Raw genomic sequence first — 20,122 nt, 5'->3', positions numbered from 1 at the left:
GTCAGTTTTTAATAAGTCTGTATATCCTGGGACCTGTTCTCCCTTATCCTCCAGACAGTTGGGCAGCACCTGCGCAACCGTATCCCACAGAGAGTGGGAATAATGGCCCAAGAGGCATGCAGTGTTCACAGACCACAGCCCTAAACTGGCAGAAGAAAACAGCTTCTTGCCAAGCTGCTCCAGCTTCTTGGATTCCGCATCCGGAGGTGTGGAAGGGAACGCGCTCTGGGGTGCAGAGGCTTGGACAACCAAGCTCTCGGGAGTGGGGTGTTGGGAGAGAAAGAGGGGGTGGCCCGGAGCTTGGCAATTGCGGCGGGCCATGTTCCTGTCCACAGGAGCCCCTGTGTTGGGCCTGGACCAAGTGCCCAAAAGGATGTCAGAAAGTGCATCATTAAAAGGCAGCAAGGGCTCCGAAGTGGTTGCCGCCAGCTGAAACACTTCTGTCAGGAGGTTAGTCCTGATGGCCACCGTACGGAGTTTGAGGTGGAGGGCCTCGGCTGCCCTACGTACTACCACCACATAACTGGCTCCCTCCTCAGTAGCCACGGTAGGAGGAGACAGCATGCCAAGGTCAGGTGAGGTGTCAAGACCACTGGCATCCCCCAAATCCTCTAGCCAGTCCGGATCATAATCACACTGTTGAGTGAGAGGGTCTTCAGACCACTCCCAGTCCTCCCCTTCCTCCAAAGTCTGTGAAACAGGCTGAAAAAAGGAGGATGGACATAGGGGAAAAAGGGCCCTATCGGCGTCGGAATCGGCGCTGAGCGGCCTCAATCCGGCACCGTGTCAGTTTCAGGGCTGAAACTGGGGTCAACGTCGTCCCGAGGAGCGGGCGACGTCGGAGGTGGTGCCGGTGGGGTACATGTCGGTGGAGGTGTTATAAGGTCAACTGGCGTCGACCAGGGTCCGATCCTGGTTCCCGGGAGGTGCTGCGGGGCCAGAGCCGTCGGCGAAAGGCAGGGCCAGAGCGGCTGGTGATGGAAGGGCAGGACCCCCAGTTGGGCCCGTGGGGGCTGTAGGTGCACCAGCGGGGCCAGACAGCCCAAAGAGTCCCGCCATAGCAGCAAGAAACTCTTGCACCTGAGTAGGCATCGCTGACGGACCCGGAAAGGGTGGGTAGGCCAGCGGCGACGTCGCAGGCTCCGCTGGATACGCGAGGGTGGCACCACCCGCACCCTCAGCCACATCGCGCGACAGGAAGTCGAGCAGCGACGACGCTTCCTCAACTTCTTTTTGGAATGCTTCGACTTACCTGACCCCGAGTGCGAAGACTTAGATCCAGAGGAACGATGGTGACGGCTCTGCGACCGGTCCCTCGACCTCCCACGGGACCGGGACCTTGAGCGGCACGGAGCCGACTGCCGGACTTCCAGCAACTTTCGGGAGCGCTCCTGCAAAGTCTTCGGTGCCATGGCCCGGCAGTCGGGGCACGACTTGGAGTCGTGGTCGCCCCCCAGGCTGTAGAGACACACGTGGTGTGGGTCCGTCACAGACATCATGTGGTGACAGTCCCCACATTTCTTAAAACCGCCCATCCCTACAACACCAGGAGTTGATCGAGTCGAAGAAATTGAGACAAAAGGCCTCGAAAAAACTCAGTCAAAAAGTGACTGGGGGGTCCATGCTCTTCCCGGATCTGCGCTTGCTGGTGCGGAAAAAGAAAGAACTGACTTCAGCGCGTGTGGGCGCGTCTAAGTATCTCCAGCGACGTCATCTCGGCGCCAACGACGTCAATGACACACGCGGAGTCCCGCGACGACGCTTACCGATGCGCAGGGGTACTGCTGATAAACTTTCCGGATCCAATCTGATGCCTGGGGGTAATTCTAAGGTAAGGAATCTATCACTGTGTGTTTCTTTAAGTTACACTTAAAAGTGGAAGCACAAGCAATTTGTCTCCGAACAATGCCGTTTCTGTTATCAGCACTTCTCCCTTTTTCCACAAGAGCAGTTCAAACATCAGTGGGAAGATATCCTAGTTTGCAAATGTTTTCTATATAATTATGACTCTGAAATATTTGCCACATAATGCATCATCAGCTGCATAATTTGAAGAAGATTTTAACTAATAAACTGTTTGTAGCTCGAATGGATCAAAAGTCACAAATAAATGTGACTTGTGTTTCTGCGAAGAGGACAGTCCTTTGCAAAGGTTGACTGATGCCTTTCTCACAGCTGCATTTGTATGTGACACTGGTACAAATAAGGCAAAATCTTTGCAGAGACTGTTAGCAGGTGTAACAATGTCAATATAATAAAGTATCAGTAAATATACCGCATTACGCAGCAGCCTTTTTTTTGCTGCAAAATTTAGTCAACAATGTAGCATAATTGTAATCCTCTATTCCGGCATAATTTTAGTGGCCCAAAGCAGACAGCACATGTTAAAGGTGCTTGTGCATGAAGCAGAGCCCTTGAAGTTTGTGAACTTAGTTTGGTGTGCGTGCAAATCCTGCATTGCCAACCCCTGGTGAGTTGCAACTACTACTGCTAAAACAAGGCCAATGAAGGTACTGATGGGTGAGGCGGACTAGCCTCAAGGGCAGGCCCGGCTTTAGTGCTGGTCAGCCGCAGTCCATGCAGGTCAGAGTGCTGTGGGTGTGGGGTGGGTTGGGGGGAGGGAGATTTCGACAGACGACGCAGAGAGAAAATTAATTATTTCATTTTCCCTCGTGGTCGTATGTCGAAAACTGCACAACCCGGCACCACCGCTCTTACCTGCACGGCTGGTGCTGGTGGAGCCCTGTGCAGCAATGTTCATTGGTGCCCCCAAATGACTCCCTCTGCCACGGATTCCCTCACTACCACCTTTTACCACTGTCCTCCAAGGGGCATATGTATCAATCTCCCCTTTAGCGAATCCTAATTTGCGAGATTTTGCGATTCGCAAATTCAGATTCGCTAAACGGGATGTATAAAATAAATCGCTAATCATTTGCGATTACTTAAAAATCGCAAATAATTTGCAGAATCCCGTATTGCGATTTCTTAATAGCGAAATTCGCTAATTAAGATATCGCAAAAACGGGAATCTGCAAGCCTGGTGCAGGCTGATGACATCACAAACAGGAAACTGTAGTGATTGCCTGCACCTGCTCACCTGAGCCACACCCAGAGGCTGCTTGTGGAGTGTGAGGAGGCTTTCCTGGAGACAGCAACCAGCAATGGATCCCAACAAAACCAGCAGGGCAAAGATGCAGAAAAAAGAAAGAGAAAACACAAGTTTTCAGAAAAGGAGCAGGAGGTCCTCATTGAGGAGATGGTCTGCAGCCATGAGCTCCTCTTTGGGAAGAAGGCACTCAAAGTCCCAGAGGCCAGGAAGAGGAAAATCTGGCTGGAAATACAGAGGAAGGTGAATGCTGTTGGAGTCACCACACGCACCATCGAGGAGCTGCGCAAGCGGTGGTATGATATGCGCCAGAGGTCCAAGGAGAGGGTGGCAGCCAGACTCAAGGATGCCAATCAGACTGGAGGAGGACCATCCACTGCAGAGCAGCCAACCCCCCATGAGGAGCTCGTGGAGTCTACCCTCCTGCCTGAGAGCGTTGGTGGTTTGGCGGCAATAGACAGCTCCGACCCCTCATCCAGCAGACAAGGTAAGATGCATACCAAATCACCCTGCACTCCTCCCCATCCCTTGCACACTCCCCCAAATGCGCATAGTAAACTACCAACATGCCAATCCAGCCCAGATCTTACAGCACACCCAGCAATGCATCATGGGACTCGTAGTACTGTGTCTGACTGTGTGCCCATGACACCATCACAATGAAATGCAACATATGTGTTTTGGGGATCATTGAATGGAAATGTGTCAGAGGTTAGCCGTCAAAGAATTGTAACTTTATTGAGTGCCACATGCAGACAGTAACACAAACTCATGTAGTCCCCTTTACATCCACAGCACACGGCATGCCACAAGAAGACAGCGCAGAGGGAGAGGAGCCTGCAGACCCTGCGGACTCCAACGATGAGACAGAGCAGCAGCCAATTCAGCGCAGGAAGCGCGCACATGTGCCCCCACTGCCTCCATTTGAGGACGAAGTCCCAGCAACAGGCGATGACACGGACAGGAGAGAGGGGAGTCAGGGTGTGACAGACATGCCCCGTCATGACGCACCAACACCAAGGCAAATGGAACAAGCCATATCCAGGTCAAGGCCCAGGAGCAGCACTGCAACAGAAGGAGAAGGCACCGTGTTCTCCGGCTTGGAACAGTGCATGCTGCAGGAACAGCGCCTGCAAAGCAAGGCAATGCGGTCAATAAATCGCCAGCTAGGCCGCATACATCAGGACAATCGCAACATGGTAGCGGCAATACATGAGCTCTGTGCCACATTGAGGGACACCCAAGCAGTCAATGACAGGGCTGGACGACGTGCCAATGCACGGCTACACAATTATACAAAGGCAGTCAACCGCCTCTGCACCACCACCAGCGCACTCACACGCAGAAGCGTAACCATGCAGGTGGACATGGCACATTGCTGCCAGGACATTGCACGAGGGTTAGAGCAGGTAACCACTGCTGTGGAACAGCTGCAGTCAGCCAATGCTGGTGGCAGCGCACTTATGGCCTCTGCTGAGAGTGAGGACACATCGAGTTGCAGCAGCATCACTCCAACCTTGCCAGGTGAAAGACGCCGCAGTGGCAGACAGGTAGCAGGCCAAGGGCGCACCATGGGGGGCACTCACCCTGGACGGCACCGACGGAGGTGATCATCTGCGGGAACACTGACTGCAACACTGGTGCATTTACCCGAAAAGGCTGTTTGCCCTATTACTTGTGCCTTCTCTGCACTGTGTGTACAACATGTGCTGGGGACAATTACAATTTCTTTCATGTGAAGTGTGATTAAACACTTGACACATCATCAGGCTTTGTAGTCTCATTTCCTCAATACTCACCTAAAAGTAGTTTTGTGTGATCTCAGTCCATCTCTGGCGTCCAGCAGCTGCCCCAACTCCTGGTGCTGGTCTGGTAGGGGGAGCAGGGCGCTCGTCATCCGATGTGTCTGTATCGGTCACATCAATTGTGGTGCCTTTCCTCATTGCCATGTTATGTAGCATTGCACAGCTTGCCACGATTTTACAGCAGGTCTCAGGGCTGTATTGCAGTGCGCCTCCACTTTTATGCAGGCACCTGAAGCGGCTCTTCAGGATTCCGAAGGTTCGCTCAATGACACAGCGTGTAGATCTGTGTGCCCCGTTGTAGCTCCTCTCACTTGCATTTGCAGGATCCAGGTATGGGGTCAGGATGAAGTCGCGCACTGCATAGGCACTGTCACCTGCATGGAAAAAAACACACTAGGTGAGTCAATGTCCCCCCCCCCCCCTCAAGTGATGTAGTGGATGTATTGATGTGTGCAATGTATTTACCGAGCAGGTACCCCTCCCCAAACTCTCCAGCACTCAGACGTCTGTGTATTCCACTGTGTCGGAAGATGAAGGAGTCATGTGTACTGCCGGGGTATTTGGCTACGATGTCTGTGATGTGATACTTAGCGTTGCACACAATCTGTATGTTGAGGGAATGGTAGCATTTCCAATTCCTGTAGACATATTCAGTTTCTGCTGGGGGTGTGATGGCCACATGGGTCCCGTCAATGCAGCCAATGACGTGGGGGAAACGTGCAATCTGGTAGAAGTCCAGTATCGTTTGCTGTAATGCCTGTTGGGTGGTGGGGAAGTAAATGTGATGTGAGAGCCTCAGTAGCATTGCATCTAGGAAGGCATGGAAGAAGCGCGAAAGTGCACTCTGTGACAGCCCACCAACCTCCGCTATGACCCGTTGTAAACTCCCTGACGCCAGGAGGTGCAGGGAGCACAGGACCTGCACATGTGTGGGAATTGTTTGTGTCCTGCGAGTAGGGTGCTCCAAGTGGGGTTTCAGCTCCTCAATCAGGTCCATTATGGTCTGTGGGTGCAGTCTGTACTTGTCATAGATCTCCTCTTCAGTGTTCTGGAACAGGGTGATGCGCAGCCTGAAGATACGTTCCTGTCTCATTCTCCTGTGAGCAAGGGCCCGAATATGCAGCCTCCTGGCTATCACGTACATTGCAGCCATTGTGGGTGTGTTTGTTGCATTGTGGGCTGGTTTTTGTACCTTGCACCAGTTTACCACCTGCAAGCAATTGGTGTTAATAGCGATTTCTTAAATTGCGAATTTTGTGAAATCGCAATTTGCGACAATTTCATACATGTGTTTGCGATTTCTTAGCTAGCGATTTCTTGTTAGCGATATTCGCAATGCTAAGGAATCGCAAATTGAGTATTCGCTAGGAAATTCGCTGTTTTCTTGTTTCGCAGCCTAAGAAATCGCTAATTTAGAGATTTCTTATTTTTCAATTTGGAAGTGTGTCATACATTTGAAATAGCGAAAAATCAGTCGCAAACGCTGTTTTTTGCGATTCGCAGCGTTTGCGACTAATTTTTCCTTTCATACATATGCCCCCAAGTCTCCATACCACACTCTCGCTCAGATACATTTCATTTGATTTACAGCACCACTGACACCAATGTAGGGTGTCAGAGCACTTTACATCACACACATTACACAGAGACAATCATACGTGTGTAAATCACTGTAGAAGAAATGTTACATAAAACAAAGGACTACAAGGTGTAGGAGTCACATGACAACAATACTAAGTAGGCAGTATAGTTTAATAGTGATTGGTCTGGGGAAACACAAACTTTGAATTTTGAACGTAATGCACAAGTTACTTACCTTCGGTAACGATATATCTGTAAGAAACATTAGTTAGTGATAGATTCCTTACATGATAGTTCCTAGAGCAGAGCCCTGCTGGGCCAAAGAAAGAAGGAACAGTAGGACCTCAGAAAAGAGGTCCTACACCATGCCACAAAATTGTTCCACTTGCAGTCGTATACCAACTTAGTGGAGGGATGCCTGGCTTCCAGAATGACATCACAGACTTCAGGAGGCAAGTCAAAAGGAATGAACCGCCGCCGCTCAATCTCCACGCAACGAGGTGCAGACTGGACTGGTTCGGGTGGAGGACCGTCCCCTCCTGCTGCGACAGAAGATCCTCCCGAAGAGGCGGTTGGATCGGGGGATCGACGGTCATACTGAGTAGCTCGGGATACCAAACTCTTCGAGCCCAGTCATGAGCCACAAGAATGACTTGGGCACGGTCGCGCCTGATCTTCCTCAGTACTCTGGGTAGAAGTGGTATAGGGGGAGAGGCGTACAACAGACCGCAACTCCACTCGCGACGAAAAGCGTCACCGAGCGAGTGCCGCCTTGGAAATTCCAATGTGCAGAACTGCTGACATTGCGCGTTCTCTACAGTGGCGAATAGATCTAACCAAGGCTCTCCCCACTGTTGAAAAGACCTTGTGCCACGTCAGAGTGAAGACGTCATTCGTGATCCATCATGCACCTGCGGCTGAGTTCGTCTGCCCTGGCGTTCAGTGAACCTGCCAGGTGTTGAACCACCAGGGAAATGCTCCATGTTCAGTGGCGCAGAGCCTCCTGACATAGGGTCCACAACCCCACCCCGCCCTGTTTGTTGTAGTACCACATGGCGGTGGTGTTATCTGGGAACACCTGCATCACTCTCCCCTTGACAGAAGGAAGGAATGCCTTCAGTGCAAGTCGGATCAACCGGAGCTCCAGAAGGTTGATATGGAGCCTGGACTCCGCCCAGTGCTTAATTTGTGCCGGTGCTTTCCGGTGCTTAGCACCGGCACTTATTTTTTAGGGCCGGGTCTACACGAGATCAGCTTACTACGTTCACATTGTCTCTTCAGTGAAGAGATGATCTTGCACGGTACATCCATACCTGGGGATTTTTGCATAAAATATTGAAATATGGATGCCGCGGTTGCCCACCTTTTAATGAGACACACGGACGGCACGCATCCCCCCTCTCCGAAACTGCCTGGGTTAGGTCACTGTCTCAGCCTAACTCCCAGCAATCATAGCGCTAGTGCTCTACCAATGACTGCCAGAAATGGATTATTAGCCCGGCCTCGTCCGTCCTTGGAGAATTGTCAAGTGTTTCCTCCCGAGTCGGACCAAAGGGGATTAGTGTCTCCACTTTCCACCACCCCGGCACACTACGCAGCTGCAGCACTTGTCAGTCAATTCAAGAAGCAAGCAGCCTGTCACGCAGCAGCAGGCCTATCATGAAAAGTTTTAAAACCAAAAGGCAGTAGGTAATGATTTTTTTTTCGTAACATGCGCAAGTATGACGTGTTTAATGGTTGAGGTACATGCTCAAAAAAGTGTAACCTCTCATTTCTGGCTCTTATTTTTATGTAAAAGTAGCGTAAATTAGTTTGCAAATTATACTGAAGATAACCAGCCCTACAATCCCGGTCGTCGGGCTACCCGAGTGATCATAAATAATGTGCCTGCATGCTGTTTCTACAGCAACTAGTTTTTCTAGCTGCGTACCCTCTTACATTTCTTGATCTGCACAGTGTTGTGTTGTTTCTTACTGTATTTTGCAGAGATCTTTAAAAAGCACGCGGAGCCGAGAGTTAGGACTTTATAAATATAAAGAGAAAGTGAAACTAATGGTACTAGGGAATGAGGAAGACGAGTTTGCTTGAAACATGAATGCTGGAGATTGCAGTATTTGTGGCACAAGGATTTAAATTACTAAACGATACCCCCCTCCTAATTGCAGTTAAGGATTGAACTATGACCTTAATTGCAGTTAAGGTTTGAACTATGACCTTAATTGCAGTTAAGGTTTGAACTATTATATTACATTGTATTAAACAATAGTACAATACGCACATTTGGTAGACGTGAGTGAAATCGAGTATGTCAAAAATGTGTCTTGGAATCGGTTTCATGAAATACAAGGCAAATTTTATGAATTCTAATCACAATGACTTTAATTTTTTGATCAGGACATAGGTTTCAGAATGAAAAAACTCCGGCTTTACTGTCAGGTGTAGTATAGATATCATGGAAGTGGTTTCCCTAGCAATAGTAACCACATTAAAAGTGTACCCAAACTATTCTTGTGGCTTTTTCATCAGTTCTGAATTTGGAAAGGTGGGCAGCCGGGTTGATCACGAACATCAGATCGAATGACCCTGCTTTTTTTCACCATGCTGACCAGAGGCATGGCTCAGGCGTTAATACAGTTTAATACATGGTCCATTTACAGGACTCTCACCTTGGATTTTCTTTAACATCCCATTGCATTCCGGGATCTGTAATCTTGGTTTACTGTAATTATGCCCATTGTACTAAAACGAGATCACACAGTTTACTAAAACAAAAGCACACAACTGTATTAGCCTTTCCCTAATGAAGTAGAGCCATTAAGTAAATACACAGCAGCGTCCCTTTTGATGGATTTTTAGCATAACCAGTAAAGTACCTTGGTTTCCATGGGTGATGTGGGGGTGATTTTTCCCTGCGATTAAGGCAAACCATCAATTGATCTGACCATCAACTTTTGCTCCATACAAAACCAGAGCGCACCACGTCATGAGTATCATTGGTTTATTTTAACCAGCATTCCACAGATTCAAAGAGGGCATCAATATTCTTCACAAAAATGTTGTTATTGGTGAAACAATAAATAATTTTCTGCCTCCATTCCTGTGTATCCGCCCCTTCTTTACTTTGTCTGTCCATCCACTCTTGTCTATATGTCTTTCTTTGCCAGCTCAATTTTCTCCAACTTCCATTTTATTCAACAGATGTACTTAATTTCCCTCTTTTTAGACCCTCGTCCTCTTTCGCTCATATGTCTCTAGCTGTCTCTTTTGCTTGCACCCTTCATAGCATTAGCTCTGTCTTCATCCATCTCATTACCTCGATTTCTCTCTCTTCTTCATGTTTGTCTGTCTCTTTCAGAGTCCGTCTTATCTCTCTCTCTTGTTCTCTATCTCTATTTGCATTCTATGCTTCCACCTCATCCGCATCCACTCATTCTGTCTTTTTTTTTTTTCATTCCATCCCTTTCTGACTCCCATGTATTCAGTTCCCCCCTCCATTTGGTTTCCTATTTTGCTTTTTGTTTTGCTATCCACATCTTTGTATCCTCTTACATTAGTTGTACTTTCAGGTCCCCTTTCTGGTGCACATCCTGTTGAAGATCTTTCAGCAGCACTACATCTACAGAGTCAGAAACCCTTGGCCTACCCACCAGTGGAGACATTTAAATGCATGGGCGGGCTCTGGCACAGGGCCCCCAGCCTTTCAGAAGCGCCCTTATAAATCCAGCTCTGTTCTGCAGAGAGTCTTGCCCTGATTACCTTGACTTATTCTTAAACAAATTTTAAATACCGTTTTTCTTTTTAATGTGGGTGATATTTGAGAGTTTATTACATTAGGGACATTTTGTAGAGACATGCTGTGTTTATGTTTCATATAAATGTATACATTTTTCTTTTAGACCAGCATCTCCTCTCAAATGAGAAATGGGAGGACGTCACAGAGATTATTTGCAGCAGTATTAGTGTGTTGCTGCTGTGTTAAATATTGAAAACAGAAGTCAATATCCCTAAATATTATATGTAAACCTGAAGCCTGCACTACTGGGCACTCATTGCATTTGCCAAAGGTTTGAAGCACTGGGCTAATATCAGCTGGCCATATAATATGAATATCCCAGAGAATAGTAGTACTGGGCAAATATCAGCTGCCCATATGATGTACATATGTAGATGCTTTCACAACTTGCCATATATAATAGGCCAACAAACAGAAGCCTGCACATGTGAACATTTCTGACTTGGGTATGTGAGGTTTGCAGACCTTCATTGAATGCGCTGTAATGCTTAAGTTTTCTGCACATCTGAAACATGTAATTTTCAGATGCCATACCACAGTATTACATGCGTTGCATAAACAAATTGTCTGAATTGTATAGTTTAGGCATAACTGTGGCGTTACATTTTACATGAGCCTATGATATATGCACATTTTGGAAACCTGAAATTTGCATATAGTCAGAGGTTTTAGATGTCCATATTGAGCATATTGCAGTACTCAATGATGTGCATAAATCAGTTCCAGACAGTGCATATGCCAGAGAGGTGCATACTGTACTTCTAGCAGAGTCCAATATGTTCTTCATGTGATAAATGCCTTCATTGTAGGCTCATACCTCTCAGCTCTATAATATCATTTATTCTTTGGTAACAAGATGTACATATATCAGTGTAGTGGGAATTCCCCAAATTCTCAGAGCAAACAAATTGAGAAGTGGGTAAGGTGTGGAACTCTCTTCTCTCTTCTACTAGTAGACTGGTCCTGGGCAGTTTAGGGTGTTTTTTGAAAATCAAGCCTGGGGAGACACAAAACACAATAGAAGTAGATAGTAATGCCAGCATTACTTTAGAGTCAGGCCTTTCATGGTCAGAAAAAAGTTCATTATCTTTGGTTCCAAAAGTTATGACATCCAGTCTCTTTTGTGGGTTTACCTTGATTTTATTAACAACATGCTTTGCTGAAATTCAGCTCAGGTATTACATCTGCCTTTCAGTGCCAGTTCCAGTTGAGGATGTGGGTGGAGCCAATACAGTAAGTGGGTGGAGCCACTGGAGAAAGTGGGTGGATCCGGGGGAAGGGAGTGTGGCATCCTACAAAAATTTGAGCACCTGTACTTAATATTTTACAAATTAAGCACTGACTCCGCCAGAAGACGGGGAAGATTAAAGCATGTGAATCTATAAAGGATTCAATACTGGAGAAAGGACCGCATTGTAAGAGAGAACAAAGAAGGCGGTGCAAAGACAAGCAAAGGTACAAAGAAATAACCTAGATTCGTGACACAATTGAAAATCAAGATTTCTAAAGTACACTTATCGTTTCTTTTGAATATAATCTTATGATTAGATATTCTAGTTCTTGACGCATACTTATGTATTATATTGATATGTTCAAGATGGCGTGCGTATTTGTGGACGCATGTCACGGGATCGTTATGCCGGCATATATTGAGTGAACAAGATGGCGCAGGTGTTCCACACCAGAGATACATCGGCGCACTCACTGTGCATGTTACATGTTGCAGTGGTTAGTGACTTGTGGTTTTCAAGTTCATTTTAACTAGGATTTGTGCGAGACTCTGAGTCTTGCTTCTTGGTGAGGGGGGGTTCGATTTTCTTTTTAGTGATATACTAGTGTTGTGTTACTTGACCAATACAACATATACATGTGGGATCAATGTTGAACTGTTGTTAGGAATCTGATTTTGCTGTAAAGAAATTTGATACTGATTGGCCTGTACTGAATTCTCTGGATTAAAAGTGGAGAACGTGAACACTTACGTTTAAGAACATCATTTAACTTTGGATATTTTGTGTGCTTGGATTGGAATTTTGATGCTGCTTGTGATGTTGGTTTCCTGCATGAGCCTTGCCTGTAGAAACCAGCTGTTGGGTGTCGTTAGGATTGCTGCTGGTAACCCGGACGATATTGCGGCTGAAGAGAGTGATAGTTTTGGGTACGCTGGAAAGTACCTCTAAAGCTTGAAAATCCACATCCTCGTGCACCCTGGAATGGCACTTATCGATACTGTACGGTACTTAATGGTTTGGCTGTGACTGTATCCGTTTTGATGGCTAGTAGAGCTTTGTCTTTATGTTTTCCAAATAGACTGTCTCCATCGTACGCCATGTCCGGTCTCTTTTATTGCACTTCTCGCTGGAAAGACGTTGCCCTAAGCCATCCTTGGTGTCTTAAAACAGCTGTACCAGCTAGTTGTCGAAAGCCTGCTGTGACTGTCCATGGCACAGTCTATAATTTCAGCTGCTGTATGCTCTCCCTCAGCCAGGACTTTACAAAATTCCTGTTTATTTTCCTCCGGTATAAACTCCATCATGGCTCCGATATCGGACCACATTTGCCGATTGTAGAGCTCCAGAATGAGTGCATTAACAGCCCTGACAGAGATTGCGGAGATGGACGAGAATCTTTTCCCAATGGAATCCAAACGGCGTCCTTCCTTGTCCGGTGAAGATGTCATGGGGTTGGAAGGATTTTTTGATCTTCTCTAAGCCTCCTGGGAAATCATAGAGTCCGGTTTGGGATGACCCGTAAAGCATGTAGGGGAATCCTCGGGGTGCCCTGTATTTATTATCTAATCTTGGCAGTACCGGCACTACAGTGGCCTGCGATTTCTGTACTTTAAGTCCTTCTTGCCAGATATGGTCTATAATGGGTATAGATCTTATTGATTCCCTTGATTGTTCTTTAAAATCATAAAGGAAACAATCTGATTACTTGACTAGTGTGGGCAGATGAAATCTGGATGTAGCTCTGTCGATCAGATTATGAAAACCTCCAATGTCCTCTAGAGGTGAGTCAGAAGGATGACAAAGAGGGGGGGATGGTTTAGGTATAATATAGTTATCCCATTCATCAGTGGGTGAAGGAGGATCGTGAATTTAGCCTTCTTCAGAAGAGGATTGATCTTATCCAGGAGGAACAGGGATGATGGGACGTGATGTCATCCTAGGAGTAGCAGGAGGAGGCAGTGTTTGTGTAAGTGGTGCTACAACTGGTGCGGATGTAGGCGGATCACAGTAATGTGTTCCTCTTAAGGCGGGAACCATTTTCTGTAGTCCGTGAGCATGGCCGGTAAGTCTTTTATTAAAGAAGGTAATTGAGCAGGTTCTTGCCTTGGGTGATCACCATAATATCTAAAATGCTGTAATGTGTAGGAGGAACTGGATAGTGTTGGTAGTACTGCTCCTCCTCATAATAGTCCTCATCTTCCTCCGGACACTTGACATTAAGATCAGAAGGACTATGAGTAGTCCCAATGGGACCATCATCCGTTTCCTCTGTGTCTAGGAGGTGACTTTGGAGTATAGGCAAAATCTTGCCTGGCAATTGGAATTCAGGCTGCAGCGATTTACTGGACAATCTGTATGGTGTGGACTGCATTTGCTGTGACTTCATCGATGGGAGTCGCGTCGATGAGTCTGTCGACGGTGGAACCGTCGGCAAACCTGAGTTTCTTGTGGAGGGCAAAATCGTCATCGATGTCGTTGAAGCCATTGACGGTGTGCTCGTCGATGGCGGAGCCTTCGTCAACGGCAGAGCCTACATCGACGGTGGAGCCGTGGTCGCTGCAGACAATGGCTACCTCATTGCTGAGGTCTTCGGCAGTAAGGATAATGTCGACGGTATCAGGGCATTGATGCTCACCGTCGATGTCGTAGGCGCCGTTGACTGTCTCTATGACAAAAGAGTAGTCGTCACCGGTGTTGCTGAAGAAACAGGCGTCGACGTGAAACTGAGGCCAACAAGGGTCTGTGGCTGGATTTATGCCTGGAAGGTCTTGAAGATTCCAGTTTTGCCTTAAATGTCCCAGAATTATGTGAGAAGACTAGCTCTGAGGAGACTTTAGGTTCTTTCTCCCTTTAATGAGCTTATTTGGTCAGATGAGCAGTTTTAGGGTGTTTCTTGACCTCTTCAGGCTGACCATCAGGCGACCTGCACCTCTTATGGGATGTAGAGGAAGTGTCGCTCTCCTCATCAGAAGACGCTCCTTGTGTCTTCTTCAGCCACAACAAAAGTCTGCCCTCTCCATCTCTAGGAGTCTTAGATGAAAAGGTGCGGCAGATTTTACATTGTTTTGCCTCATGATGAGGATTGGGGCAATCCTTGTGGGCATCTTCAATATGAACCCTTTTCTTTCCACAGGATTTACAAGGGCAAAATAGTCCTTTCCTATCAGACATTGTCCAGTAAGAAAAAATGAGACTTATCTGAGAGAAATGTTAAAGAACAGAGCAGAGCTCAGGGAGACTCCCTTCACACACGACATGCGGTAAAAATCTGAGGGATTCAGCCTCTTTTGGAAAGGTTCTAGAGGGTGCTGGTTACTGATTGGTTGTATTTAAGATTTAAGTTTGGTCTTTTTTTTAGAAAAGGAGGTAGCTAGGCTATTAAATGCATGTTGCCTCCACAGTAGCTTATGGAAGTTCTTTAATTACTACTTTATTTATATTAGCGTGAGACCCCAACTTCAATGACGGGGAATGATTCAAGCATGTGAATCTATGAAAGATATCCCAATACTGGATAAACTCCCATGCCCTTTGTCCAGTTTTGCGCCAGAGTGGGAGCCAAGGGCTCCCTGAGCTGGTTTGAACTGGACTATGCAAGGAGGGCACAAAGCAGTGTCCTTTAAGCAGACTGAGTGGCGCTGGCAAGCGCTCCCACCTGGCCCCAGTACAATAAACCCTGTCTGGGAGTTGGTCACACCTCCCTGTGACAGGATACCTGTTGTTCTGCCATCCCTTGCTCGAACTTCGCTCAGCAGTAGGAGGGCAGAATCATGTCTCTGATCGGCAGCATCCATGTTTTGCTGTCTGGGTCTAGAAGACTGGTACTGGGAGCACTGAGGGCCTCCCAGAGGAGCTTTACAGTGCATGAATTCATACCTCCACATCGTTTACAGTGCGAGGGTATTATTCCAACTGTTGTATTCCGCTTTAGGTGTTCATATATAGGTTTTCCTGAAACATGTCCTTATATAGGCACAATTCGCAATGTCCTTATATAGGCATAAGATCTCAGTCCTTATTTAGGCATTATCCATGCTATCCAAATACAGGCATGGTCACCTACATCCGTCCACCCCAACGTCACAACGAGTTCTTAGAAACCAGACCCTTAAGCTCTTGGGAGTTCCCCTAGCACAGGAATATTGATTTCTCCAAGAACTCATTTATTATGCATAACCCGCTATTCCTTAAGGGTTCATTCCTGACGTCTTCCTCTGCCCGACTTTACTTCAATGCTAACATTCCAAGGCACCTACCAGGTATAAATATACCTTCCCGTGCCCAAGCAAGGAGGAGGAGACCTCAACTTTAGAGGAGCCCGTGTCCCAGCCTGACGCACTGATAAGAGACGCTGTCATCCCTGCTCGCAGATAATCCAGCTTCCAGTGTTCTGACTACCTTCGCGGGGTGTTAGAGTTGGAGCCCCAGAAAGAGATTCCCACCTCTCTCATTCTCAAGATATGGAGCTGACTAGAACCTAGAGGGACTCTTGGCATGTCAGACTTGGCATACTAGAATATAGCATACCGTACTATAGCCTACCATACTATGGAATACACTTTTTTTTTTTTTTTAAAGCTTTATTTAGATTTGCTAAATCAAACGGTATACAAATGTTAGCTGTGCAATCATCGATGACAAAGTATAGAGGTACATCAAAACATTTCCAGCTCCCTTGCAATATATGTAAGTTATGAGTGGCATCCAACATCAGAACCCCCGTGCTCATTCCCCCATCCGTACTTGTCCAACCTGAAGGCTACTATGGAATACACTTAATAGGCAATGTAGCACACCACAAAGTCACACATTTATATAAAAATATCACAGCTTTTCCACTTGAGAGATCATGTCCATCAAACCATACGAATTACGGAAGACTACAGATCATTGTCCAATTCTTCGTTGAGATGTTATGTTCAATATTTATTTCCAATTCAAAACAGCAGCCGACGCGCGTTTCGCCCGCAGGGCTTTTTCAAGGCTCGAATAGTTGTTTTTAAGTGAGCTGTGAATTTCTCCTAACGATATCAAGACTTGCTTTATGAATTCCGATAAAATGTTTTCATCACATGCTCATACATCGAGTCACCATTGATACGCAATTGTAAAATCTTAAATCTTCTTTATATGTGGATATTGTTCACAGTAGGACCATATTACGTCCTCTCTAATGTCTATAATTGTGAACATCCCGTCACCTACCAAGGGGTGATTGAAACATGCACCTCCTCAATGAACAATCCTTTGTATCCTGTATCCAAACCAGACAATACATATCATCTAGTTTTGGATTACAGACACTTGAGCAATTGTTCCAAAACATTTGCCGTGCAAAATGCACATAGTACAGCATTAATGAATAACCATGTGCGTAAAACATATAAAAACACATTGGTCATTTCAAATGGTTTATGTTTATTTTGTCAAAACATAGCACCTGAAAGCAGGTACTTAACAGTTTTCTCAAAAATGGGGACCCAGTGTCACTTTTGTCGACTCCCACAAGTGTTTAAAAACAGCCCAGGGTTATTCTCAGCAAGGGTAACAGAGTTACTACAAATGTATGATAACGAGGCATTGTCATATGTCGATGACATCTATCTGACAGACGATGACCTAGATAGGCACTGGAACAGCATAGCATAGCATAGCGCTAAACTGGCTAAAGAGTTTTCTATCTGACCGCACCCAAGCCGTTAGCATGGGCTCATTTCGGTCGACTGAAACTTATCAAGGGGGTGAAACAGGGCTCTTGCCTAAGCCCGACTCTTTTTAACATCTACGTGGCACCCCTGGCCAACATATTGAGAGACTTTGGGTTTGTCCCTGTCTCCTATGCTGATGATACGCGGCTCTTATTCCCTTTTAAACATCTTACCGACGAAGTGAAGGTAGCCTTCTCAGACGGCATGAAGGCTGTAGCGAATTGGATGAAGTCTAACTATCTTCAATGTAATGTGAATAAGACCGAAGTAATGCTTTTTGGGGAGGTTAGAACTCTGTGGACTCCGGAGTGGTGGCCATGTGAGCTCGGTCAAGTACCTGCACCTAAATTGGTCATAAAAAACCTGGGTGTTCGTCTTGATCGGGAGCTCACCTTCAAACAGCATGGCAATTGGGTGGTTGGCCAATGTTTTTATGTAATTGGACTTCTACGCAAAGTGTTTCCACTATTGCCTGATTCCACCAGAAAAACCTTGGTACAGGCACTAGTGTTGAGCCGCCTGGATTACTGCAATGGACTCCTGCTGTCAGCCAATGAGGGAGTCCTGGCAAAACTCCAGGTGATACAAAACACCGCGGCTAGACTTGTACTGAATGCTCCCCCAAGAACTCCTTCTAAACCACTCCTTGACAAATTACATTGGCTCCCGGTCCGTAAGAGGATTACTTTTAAGACGTGCTGTCTTATCCATAGAACCATACATGGATCTGGACCCTCTTACTGGAAGCACAAATTTACTCCGTACAACCCCACTCGGTCTCTTAGGTCCAGTAGCCAACTCCTACTTAAAGTACCTGCTATTAAGAGGAGCAGACATGGTGGGAAAGCCTTGTCGGTGGCCGGTCCTATATTATGGAATAAACTCCCTCTTGAGCTCAGGCAATGCTCAGAACTCTTTGTTTTTAGGAAAAAACTCAAAACGTTTCTATTCTAGTAATCTGTCAGCTATGCCAATTTTGTATGTTGAACTGAACTGAGCTGTACGATATTCCTCCTGCAGTTGCTTATTTTCTATCCTTCTTCTCTCTATCCCTGTGCACAGAGATACTCTTGTTAAGAGTCGATTCTAGCGCGGTATAAACCTATAAATAATAAATAAATAAATAAATAAACAGGGTGAATACCATTATACTGGGCTTCGCCTCTGAGGGCTATAAATTCAACTTTAAAAAATCCAGAATTGCTCATCTCAATGTCCTTTTCCTAGGAGATGAGCTTTCAAGTGAAGGCAAGAGCCTGGCAGCTAACTTTTTAGGAAAGTGTGTGCTGCCCCAACCTCCAAAAACGCTGAAAAACTTACAATCCATCTTGGGTTTCCTAAATTTTGGAAGAACTTACATTCTAAATTACACAGAAGGGGTTAAACTTCTCTACGAATTAATCAAACCTGGTTTTTTAACAAAACATTGGACACAGGAACACACAGACATCCTGCGTTCACTTCAAGCTAACGTGTTAGCAACAAATCATTTACAAACACGTGTAAATAAACGGAATTTAGTGATCCGAATACTTTCGGGTCAATGCGGATTCACCTATTTAACATTTAATGAGGGTGAAAAAGTACCAATAGCATACAAATCACATTTGTATACACAAGCAGAAATGTGCTTCACTTCAACAGAAAAGATACTGACAGCAGTTCAAACCGCTGTAGAAAAAGAAAGAGCTCTAGTTCAGGGGAAACAAATTATTGTTGTAGCTCCAGTACCAGCCTTAGAGGCGGTTACAAAAGCGAGGATTCCAAATGCAAAAACTTTACATCCTAGATGAATACAATGGGTTAATTGCTGCAACAAATGTTGAATATGTTTTTAATCCTGATTTAAAAACACAAGCGTTCCTGCAATATGAACATGAATGTCCTCTGCCCACTGAAATTCAGCCTCTCCATCAGTTTGAATTTATAATTTATACTGACGGATCAGCACAACCTGCTACAGGGAATAAACAAGCTTACAGTGCAACGTGTTCAATCGTTAAAGGTCACATGCGCGATGGTAACTTCCGACCAATGGTGACTAAAACTCAATCTCTAGGAGATTGTACGGCTCAGCAAGCTGAACTACAAGCATTCAAACTGGCACTTGAGAATACAGATCGCGAATTCCCCACACTTATAGTGTGCGATTCCTTTTACTGTGTCCAGTCATATAATGAATATTTACAGAATTGGCTTCAAAACGAATTCAATGATGCAAAGGGTGGCACAATAAAGCATAAAATGCTTTGGGAACAAGTAGTTCAGTTGAAAAACGAACTACCAAAAGCTCACGTGATACACACACTGAGTCATCAACGTGATGGCGTTCACGTTGCAGGGAATTTATTGGCTGATTAAGCCGCAAAGAGGGCTGTTCAGACGGCTTCAGTAGCTGAGATCACTCGTTCAAAAATGAAAATAGACAGCGAGATATTGTTGGCTGTCAATGCTTCAAGCAAAGACAGTGGTGCAGCGTTACCAAAGAAATTTCCACTCAAGTACTGTTATGTAATTGATGCGAACAACGTTCCTTTTGCTCGAATCCCTGGAGTGGGGGATAGGGTGATTTCAAACATGGAACCTAGAGCAGCTTTGATTTTTGAAGCACATCTTGGGGAGGGTCTGTCACATCAGGGGATCTCTAAAAGAATATTAACATTAAAAGAGATGTACTGGTGGCCTGAAATGAATACACTGATTCACATCTTCATCGATGACTGCAGAGACTGCAATAGACAGCGTGTTGCAGAACGCCATCAGACACCAGACTACGAAGTAGCCTACCCAGTACAGACACCATTGTTAGACAGCATTAGACTATCTACGCGCAGGCGCCTTTTATGACAATTGCAATCCCACAAACACTAAGTCAAGGTTCCTATGGATGTCGC

General features: G+C 45.9%; 1 protein-coding gene and 1 long non-coding RNA gene across 3 annotated transcripts in view; one reads left to right on the top strand and one right to left on the bottom strand.

The window, feature by feature from the left end:
* The window catches only part of LOC146810466 (uncharacterized), a 47,549-nt gene extending 42,676 nt beyond the window's left edge, over positions 1 to 4,873 (top strand). The window contains exon 3 of the long non-coding RNA XR_014965694.1: positions 3,905 to 4,873. This is a non-coding gene — a long non-coding RNA (uncharacterized LOC146810466). The remainder of the gene's footprint in view (positions 1 to 3,904) is intronic.
* DNAH17 (dynein axonemal heavy chain 17) overlaps positions 1 to 20,122 on the bottom strand; it is a 14,992,541-nt gene that overhangs the window by 6,930,584 nt on the left and 8,041,835 nt on the right. The window lies entirely within an intron of this gene.

Source organism: Triturus cristatus, chromosome 7 (assembly GCF_964204655.1).
Source record: "Triturus cristatus chromosome 7, aTriCri1.1, whole genome shotgun sequence".
NCBI lineage: Eukaryota > Metazoa > Chordata > Amphibia > Caudata > Salamandridae > Triturus > Triturus cristatus.
Note: the sequence above shows the minus strand (reverse complement) of the source record. Positions and strands in the feature narration are given on the sequence as shown.